At 41.0% G+C, this 9,867-nt stretch overlaps 1 protein-coding gene across 1 annotated transcript in view; it reads left to right on the top strand.

Annotated features, from left to right (window-relative positions):
- Positions 1–6,205: 6,205 nt before the first annotated feature.
- CACNA1D (calcium voltage-gated channel subunit alpha1 D) overlaps positions 6,206–9,867 on the top strand; it is a 184,892-nt gene continuing 181,230 nt past the window's right edge. Inside the window, exon 1 of the mRNA XM_069866272.1 lies at positions 6,206–6,317. The gene's annotated coding sequence lies outside the window, so the exon portion shown is untranslated. The remainder of the gene's footprint in view (positions 6,318–9,867) is intronic.

Raw genomic sequence — 9,867 nt, 5'->3', positions numbered from 1 at the left:
TCGTCCACCCGTCCCTTAAACCCCTCCAGGGAAGGTGAATCAACCCCCTCCCTGGGCAGCCTCTGCCAGGGACCAGTGACCCTTTCTGTGAAGATTTTTTTCCTAATGTCCAGCCTGAACCTCCCCTGGCGGAGCTTGAGGCCGTAAGGGAGACTCTGATCAACAGCTGGGCAGAAAACCAGCATCGTGGGGTTGGGGTGTGGGGAGCGAAAATGCCGGCAAATAAAACTCTGTATAAGGGGTTTTTTTGAGTTTTGGAAGGCGAGCAGCCTTTATCAGGCCTGGGCAACACAAAAGAGCGATCTCCATCCGTCACGTGCAGCGAGACGAGCTGGGACAGGGTGGATTTCCCACTTAGGTGCATGTGGATGAATTTTCTTAGAAATCTTATGCATATTCTGTTATTTTCCAATGACTCATTTTAATGTTATTATGGACTTCACAACATTCAAGTCTCTTGCTGATTTGGAGCTGGCTCCAGCTCTGCTTGCCCTTGTATTTTTGATGGGGAGAGCCTGCAAACAGAGGTGATGAGTGAAAAACACACCTCTGTTCAGCACACATCACACTGAACACACAGTGTTCAAGCTAATTTCCAGCTCCCTGTCTGACCTTGCATTTCATGGAATCGTAGAATCCCTGGGTTGGAAAAGACCTTTGAGATCATCAAGCCCAACCATACCTGTCCAGTACTAAATCGTATCTCTAAGCAGATGGGGAAAGGCTGCAAACAGAGGGGATTATAGGAGAAGATGTATCTGTTCAGCACAGATCACACTGAACACAAGGCGTTCTCATCTCCAAAGAGTGTCTGGAAAAACACTGTTTGAAAAAAAAAGCATGCTGTCGGAGGGACAGTCTGTCTAACTTTCAAAAAATACAGTTACTCAGACGAAACTTCACTCTGTCTTAAATCAAAAATATTCTACTTTTTGTAGCAGTAACTACTTCTTGTATCAGTGCCTCCTGGCAGCCAGGCTGTGGGGTGTCCCCCTGAGCAAACCAATAGGAGCTGCTACATAGAACGCAGCGTCTGTGCTAATACCTAATCTAATCATGGGAGTTAGTGAACAGTTAAGTCCTCTCCTTTCATGATATTTTAGGACTAGAACAATGTGAAAGCATGAAGACTGCAAAATACCGGCACCTGGCCAGTACTTCAGGAGCCAAAAAAGATCGGAGGTCAAGATAACCCTTATTTCAAACCTTATATGGAAACTTCAAAGGAGGCAAAATGCCGATTAAATAGGGTAGGGGGCTGCTTTGCAGACCTCAAACTCATTAAAGGACTGTGGGGAGCGTGTATGAGGGGGAGGACACCTATTATAATTAGTATTGGGACGTGCGATTAATATGCATGATTTTTACCAGAAACCTAAGACATATGTGTAAATTCAGTGTATAAAAAATGTTACTCATAACTGTTGGCATACACGGTAGGTGGAGCGATCCCCTCGTGTAGCTGGTAACAAAAATTAAAAGGAACGCTTGCTTCTTAAGACCACATTGGTGTTAAGGACTTTCTTTTCCTGATTTCAGTGACACCCTGGGTTGTGGGGTGTCCTGCAGGCTGTGGAATGTCCTCCTGGGGTTGTGGGGTGTCCCCCGATGGTGTGGGCACCAGCAGAGCGAGTGGTGGGGAGCTGTGCTGGCTATGCCTCCACCACCTGCAAAGTTTGGCAAAGCTCCTCTGCTGGACCTGGCACCTCCCGTGCTGCCAAGCGGTCAAAGACAGTGGCTGTTGCCCTGCCCTGCCGAGCAGTGAGCTGGGATCCCTCTTGGCCACCTCCTCTCCGCTCCAGCCGGCTGTAGGTCCGTCCAGGAGGTTTCTGTCCAACACGTTGCTCCAGTTGAGCTCACACAATGCCATGAGGAAAGGACTGCGAGTCCTTTGTGGAAGAAGGGATCCCATCAGCTCCCCTACCCGGCTCTGCTCCCTGTACTTACTCCTCTCGAGCACATTGTGTGAGATTTTCAGTCAACTTCTCCTGAGCTGTCTGTCCACATCTGAATGCATCATGAAGAGAAATAACGTCTTCATTTCAATGGAACAGATTAAGCTAAAGATCTGTGCATTGTTTACACTGTAAGAGGTCATTCTTTTTATTGCTATTATTTACTTACTGTCACTAGTCATACAAAGGCTTCTGAGTTTACTGCAGGCTGGCGAATGAAGTGTGATGAGCTGAGTCACAGGCTGGAGGCATTATCTTCCAATATTTTGGGTACGATGCTGTCTCATGTGTTCGTCATTATCTGGTATCTGAATATTTCACAGTCTGCAGAAGGATATGGCGTTTTCAAATTTTTTTTGAAAGAATCTTAGAATTAAATACTTTATTTTTCTCAAGTATCCCATGCTGTACATATTTAAGTTTGCTGGAACAAGAACAAGGTAACATGCAGTGCTTTGAGCTTTGTTCCTGCAATTTTTTTCATTTGTTGGTGGGTTTTAGGAGCAGGAAGGTATAAAATATTCATTAGGACCATGGCATGAATGAATTCCAAGATAAGACCACTGAGACTGAACTGTCTTTGTAGCATTTGTACAGTGTGACAGGAAAAAAAACAGGATTGTAAATTTTGAAATGTAACCATGTTTATGGCAAGCTTCTTACCCTTCTGACAATGCAAAGAACTTCTGCTAAGCTCTGTTTTACCACAGGTCATGTTCTTCTCCATTGCAGGTGGACACACTTCTAATTTTCCTACAGTATAATCCTCTCCTACAGTGGCAGTCATTTAACACACAAGCTTTAAGCAGGGACCCAGCAGTTGTGTGGTTCCATAAAAAGTCTTTCTGTCAAGCAGTGTAAATACCGAGTTCCAGTATAATACATTTTTTTAAATTATGAAAGTGAAACTTTGGAGAGAACAGTGATTTACCTGTTTTGATGTCAAAAAGTTCTAGTATAAACTAAAAAGATGTGTCTTAGAAAAAAAATGTAGTCTGATCACAAAACTCTTTTGTACTTCATCCCACATCAACTCACCTCCAAATCCCAAGACCTAAGCATCACTAAAACAATTACAAAAATAATGCAGAATATCTGAGAGCTCCATAAATCTTCCATCCCTTTCTAGTGATTTTACCACAGGAAAGCCCAATCTAATCCACAACATTTGGGTTTTCACTGGTTCTGTAAGTGAAGTGCATCAAACTGCATCAAGGGCAAACAATGACACTTATGATGTCAAAAATACTTTGATGTAAAATGTCCAGTTATTGTTGAGTAAGACTCCACATTAAGCAAAGATAAAGTGAGAAAGTCAAAGTTTCTAAACAATCTTTTATAAAGAGACAATCAACATTGTAAGGACTCAGCTGAAACAAAGAAAATAGCACAAGCTTTTTAAGAGCTGGTATTTTATGACATCTTAAATATCTGCTCCGAATTGCCCCTTTCTGCAAAATTACTGTAAAGCAAAGGTATCTTTCAAAGTAAAAACTTATTGGCAAAGGGCAGCCTTCTGCTGTATAAGATCTTCTCAAGTGTGAAAACTCCTTGGCTTTATCTTGAATTAAAAGTGAAACATGAGGAGCACTGATAAAAGAAGAGAAGCCATGGTTTCTGATTATGGATTGTTTTCCTCCTTCATCTGCTAATTCCAGATCTGCATTTTAGTGAATTTGTGCTCCCTGCCCCTCTTCACTGTTGTTGCCTTGGAATAAAATATTTTATATCAGAAATGAGTCATATGGCTTGCCATCTGCTTCCTCAACCTTGAAGTGTACCAAAGTGTATAGTATACTTAGACTCAAGCTGGGACCTTAGCGTAAACTGAAATGTTAGTTGCATCCGTGCAGGCTTGTTCTGTGATTACTGTCTATTGCATATCTCTTTGTCCTCCCTTGAAGCTCTGCAGCAGTTCCTGCTGGGGAAATGTTCATCTATCACTCTCTGTTCCCGGTTCTCACGCTGAACCAGGCAGCAGTGGGCTGATGTACGTAATGCCCTTTTGATGTTTTCTCTGTGAGTGGGACAGATTCCATTTGTGTTTCAACAAGTGAGAAGAACATTATGTTCTATATTTCAGTTATTCAGCTGAGGTTTTATAGGGCAAAATATGATGATTTCTTACCCTAAGTACTATTATCTACTTGGTACATGTTAATATTAAGGTAGGTGAGCTACTAAAGATCCTTTCTTACGCCTTCAGTTGTGGCAGTGTGGCTGGGTCGCTCCAGTGATGCCTGCTCTGCTGTTTGCAGTTCCATTAGCCAGACTCATTTTCTGGCCTCAGTTTTTTTACGCAGTTTATGTATTCCCACAGCTTATTTGGGCTGCAGTCACTCCTTTTAGACTTCATACAGAAAAGGTCTTCTTCTAGGTCCTTTTGTTTTTCCCTTGTTAACTGATTATCACCACAAAAAAATACATTGCTGCTGTTGAGATGATGAAGGAGTGCAGTCAGCATTCCCAGTCACTGCATTTTCTGTTATTACTAAAAGCTGAATTAGGGTCCAGTGGTGTCCAACAAATCTGAGTGACTCATAGAGCTCATGTTCTGTCTTTGCTGCTTTTCACTTGAAATGATTGTCAGAAGTTTCTGGATTCATGAGGTGTTTTGCAAATGAGACACTTTATTGGTTTGCTGACAGATGTTTTTCCTTGAATTGTAATTGCAGGCAATTCTTGGGTTATAGACTGGTAATTGCATTGTTATCTATACCTTAAATTTCAGTGATAATGGCTGTAATTTTACAGTCTATTTATTTAGTCTTAGTCCTAGCTAAGGCAAATTCTCCTGAAGATAATTTCCTTAATCAATGACCTAATGAACTTTTATTTTACATTTTAGCTCTCTAAGCAAGCCTGCCAAAGTCTAGCCTGGCTTTTTTATGAGAGACATAGATGCCTCTGTTATTTTGAAGTGGTTGAAACAAAGGGAAAATTAAAAAAAAGAGAACACGTCAGTTCACAAGGTTAAAAGGTTATTACAAGGTGTAAAAGGTCATTACAGAAATTGGTTCTCCACACTTGCTGGCAAAAGGACAAGATGAAATCAGGTTGTTAATGTGCAGCAAATTAATTAGGCTTTAGCCTAACAGTCCTGGTCAGTAGGAATTTTTAAGCAATATAACAAGTTACTGAAGGATGTTATGGTGTTTTCTTCACTGTTGTTTTTGAGGATCAGATCATACATTATCTGCCAGGAGTGATTTTTACATACATGTTCCTGCCTCTTTGCAGAGCCTTTTAGTTAAAGTAGTTATTCCATTTTGCTTTTGTATCATTTCTCTCTCATGTTCCTCAGGAGAAAAGCACCTCTTCACTCCTGCCAGGACTATTGTTTGAATCAGAATTATCAAGTAAGCCAACCATGTTTTACTACAGTTCTTCACACAAAAGGTGACAGTTTCTGGCCTGGGTTTTGTTGACAGGTTTTTTTTTTAGTGTACGGTTACATCTGCAAATACAATCCAGAGGGATACAGAGCAGCGGTGATCTAAACAATTGAAATCCATGGGATAAGATGACATGTAAAGCAACTCCTAGTTTTTGAGGGTCATCACATTGAATTGACAAGGTATAGGAAAATAGTTCTGGGACTGCTGACTTACTCAGCTGTAGGTGTGGGATTTTTGCTGTTTCTGTGCTGTACACAGCATAGAGATAATATGTGACCCCTCTGGAGAGTACCTGTTGCAATACTGAGATCTGAATTTAACTATAAATTATTTTGGTCTCTTTTTGTCATGTAACAGTTGCAGTCTTGATCCCATAACAGGAATGGATGGCTTCCTTTTCTTTTCCTTTTTTTTTTCTCCTTGTACAGCTGGCAAAATATTCTACAAAATGTGAAGCAGGAAGCATTTAAAACAATAGTGAATTACTGAAATAATGTAATTCAATAAAGGACAAGGAAAATGACAATTAAACCATTTAGCCATCTATGTGTTCACTGCCATTTTGGATGTTGACAGTTATGGTTCTAAGAGATCCTAAAAACATTGAAGAAAGCAAACACTTACAATTCAATAAAACCAAGAGAATGAAAACACTCGATTTGATTTATACAGTAAAGCTGTTCCCACAACAACAGTGCAAGAGGTTGAAATAGGTCACAGGCAGCCCTCCTTACAGTGCTCAAGAACATTAGAAGGATTAATCATTTATGGATTATCTCCTAGAAACAATGATCTGGCGCAGACAGGTAATCCAATCTCCTCTATCTTTCTAACCTGGTTTGCCATTTCACAGTGGGTTGTGGAAGGGTGGCAATTTTTTTTTTAGGAAGACGTCGCTTGCCAGCTTGAAGCATGTAAATTGCTGGAATTTGCATCAAAATATGACAGATCTTCTCTGATGAAGGTAGGTAGTGAACTTAGACAGGTGAAACTGGCTTTTTTTTTTAACTAGAGCACAAAGGTTTGGCTCAGAAGTTGTATCATGTTCACCCTTGGTTACAATCTGTCACTGAACAGAGTAAAGAGAGAAGTTTATCATTGATATAAGTGAGAACTGGGACTCTGCATTTTTTGTAAATATCCAGTAATGTGTTCTTCCTGCTTAAATTTCTCAAAAACTTTAAATGCAACACAGAATTGAGAAATAAATCAGAAATAATTGTGACTATATAGTAGATGCCTTGAGCCTTGAGAAGGCTACTTTAGTAGGACTATGTTGGTTTTTAACTCAGCCAATTTTTGAGTTGTCTACCTTAAATATACTGTCTTGGCTTGATGGCATTGTTGTGTGCTTATATTTTTGATTTCTTATAAGCATGGTTTTGTGTCCTTTAAGGTTCCTGAGCCACTTTTCATACCTCTGTGTATCTAGCCCTTTAAATATTGAGACAATGACACAGACTTTATAATGTGGGTTTACATGCTGCTTTCTCTCTGAAGCCTTGCTGCAAAATACCAACTCAGCCTTCCTTTTTAATATTTTTAGCTGGTCCTCTTGCACAATATGCATATTACAGCAATCATCTTTAAAGCAGGTTAGGTAGATTTTTTATGACCAAATGTGTATTTTTCAAAAGGCTTTTCTTGATGTGCTTCAGTACTAATAAAGAAGATGCAACACAATTCTGAGAGTTAACAGCTTCTAGAGCTATTTAGACGTAACTGAGAACAAATATATTTTAAGATGACCACGTGATTTTGACTGCTTCTTGTGCTTCCTGGGTTTTCCAGTGTCAGAGGAGTGGGAATCAGTAAACTTGCATTCATTTTATAGGTTGATAAATTACTTCAGCTCTCTGTACCCTCATTTTCCCAGACATAAAATGAGTATAATGTGTTTACTCATCATTACGAATGTCATTGAAATACTTTTGTAATGAGTAACATAAACAAGGGGCATTATGATGATATTTCACTCATCCAGGGAAAGTCTGGTGGGTGCCGATCTACCACAGGACCTGTTTGAAGGTGAGGGCAGCAACTGTGTTGACTCCTGCCGTCCTAATATTGCAGTCGGGACAAAGGAGCAGGTTCAGATACATTGCTCTTCTCTGTCAGGATGGGTTTCCTCAGCCCCCCCGCCCCCCGCCTCTTCACACCTTCTCTGGGTGCTCATCTGCCTTCTGGTGTTGGGCTGAAAACTGGAAGATACAGGTGTGGAGCCAGACACCCAAGGCATAGCACCGGTCAGTTCTTGGTGTAAACACATGTATCTCTTGCTCTTTCCTTTGTCAGCTTTCTCCAAGGTGCATGATATCCAAGAGTATTTGGTAGCATAAGCTGGTGGATTTAATGTGTGCTCAATTCTGCCCCTAACAATTGTGGTCAAGAATACATAACGTGTTTCTTCTTTGAACTGAAACACTGAAGCAGACCCATTGTGTTTGGGATGGGGTGGCCTTCCTCCAGAGGGTAAGGAAGGCAGGCTAAGAAAAGTGGGAAGAGCCACCCTACTGGTGAGAAGCGGAGCTCAATCACATCATGACTAAGGAAATAAACCGGGTGAGATCCTAACCATTTACCTGGCTTCTTTTCACCACTGAAGTTCTGGCTGATGGAGAATTCCTATCCTGTAGTTACTTGGAAGAGAGCTGTAAAGCTGTCTGCTGAAGATCCTCTGGGGAGCCCTGGGGTTAAGATGTGTGAGGAATGGCATAGGAAGGGTGTTGCAAGGGGAAGGCATTAACCCTCAGTGCTGTGGAAATTTGCAACCAAACTAGCACGAACCCTGGTGCAAGGATCTGCTGTAGTTCAAGCAGACTTTGAACAGCTGCGGTGGCAGCGAAACTGCAACCTTTAATTGTGGGACCTCATGTCCCCTGACTCTGGTGCTAGGGAACAAGCGATCTGATAGTAGTGAATTATTTAAGAACAAAAGCAGTAACATCTTATTTAATTAATTTCAGATGGGTTGTGTGCAGTTAAGCATGTAAAGCAAAATGACAGTCAGCTAGGAAGATATTTTCTACGAAGTTCTGTATACAGATTTAATGAGATTTCATTTTGAAAATGAACGTAAATTTAGAGATTAACTTACAAATTCACTTGCTTACTTTGGCATGTTTTCAGAGGAAAAAGAACTCACTAATGTGTTGAAACTGTCCACTGCATTCATACAGTAATTTTTCCATAGTGGTATTACAAGATAAAATTACTTTTACATGTGGAATTAGTGTACTGAGATAATGAACCCAAAGAGCTTGTGTAGGGGTGATACATTTTATTAGTAAGGATTGAAGAGCTGATGAGCATCTCTCCAGTGGATTGTAATAACCACAAATAATCATTTAAACACTTCTTGAGTACTATATAAATATATAGGGGGGCCATTTTTTTCCTCATATTTCAGCTGGAATTGCCTTTCTTTGCACTTCCACCAAGCTTATGGAAGAGAGGGACTTTGCAGATCTCCATGATTTATTTTTTTCCCATGGGAAACTGCAAACCTGTGTGGCTGTTAGGCTTTCACTCATCTATGTAACCAGCAGGAGCAGTTACTGGCCTTGCTCTGGGTCGGAATGACCCAGACTGAACTCAGTGGTGGGTTAAGAGCTGCTGGCCGGGATGACCCTTTCAGCAAGTCTCGGTGACGATGGTCACCCCTGCGAATGCTCACTGGTGCTAACATCAGTGCTCTTTAAGGGAGGACCTAAACTTGTTCTCTGAGCAGTCAGTAACTGAGGCGTGTGGCTAGATGAAAATGTTAATTTTGTGACCTTTGGCTTGCATCCAGGACCTATTTCAGTCCTAACCTTTGGCTTGGTTTCTGACTCAGGCCCTTGACCTTTGGTATTTAGCCTGGTTGCTGGTGTTTGGACGCCAGATCACTTCTTGTCCTGGGCTTGGATTATGATTTCAGCTGTCAGCTCTAACTGCTTATTGCAGCTTGGCACTTCAGTCTTATTTGTGCTTTTGAAATTTTCCCCCTAGGTCACTAATTGAACTTCTTGCATTTCTTTTTCAGCCTTTACATAAATGAATCAAAACTCTTGTAATCAGAACAGCTCCATGTTGCTCAATTCTAAATGCATCTTTTCTCTCATGGGTCATTAAATCCAAGGATGCAGAGCTGTTTGGACACTCGTCCGGGATCCTTGATTCCTACTCAATCTGAATAGTCACTTTGTTGTGTTTGTACTCACACTTATCTCTTAGGATGCCTCCAAACCTTTGTGCAGGTGAGGGGGTGCCCATCAGCAGAGCCTCAGCCCAAGGTGGCCACAGAAATTCTGCTTTAGGGCTGGGCGTTCCAGAAAATAAAAAGAGTGTGAGCCTGATAAATCCCAGCCTCCTGTTTGCTCGAAATCTGTTGCTGAGACACCAACCTGTACATTGGCTTAGTCGAGCACTTGTGGCAGAATCGAAAACTCTCCATAAATTAAAAATGAAATCAGTTAATTTCATTCTAGGACATTTGATATGAAATGTCAGCAAAATCATATTTAAGAAAAATA

The sequence above is a fragment of the Phaenicophaeus curvirostris genome, chromosome 11 (genome assembly GCF_032191515.1).
Source record: "Phaenicophaeus curvirostris isolate KB17595 chromosome 11, BPBGC_Pcur_1.0, whole genome shotgun sequence".
Taxonomy (NCBI): Eukaryota; Metazoa; Chordata; class Aves; order Cuculiformes; family Cuculidae; genus Phaenicophaeus; species Phaenicophaeus curvirostris.
Note: the sequence above shows the minus strand (reverse complement) of the source record. Positions and strands in the feature narration are given on the sequence as shown.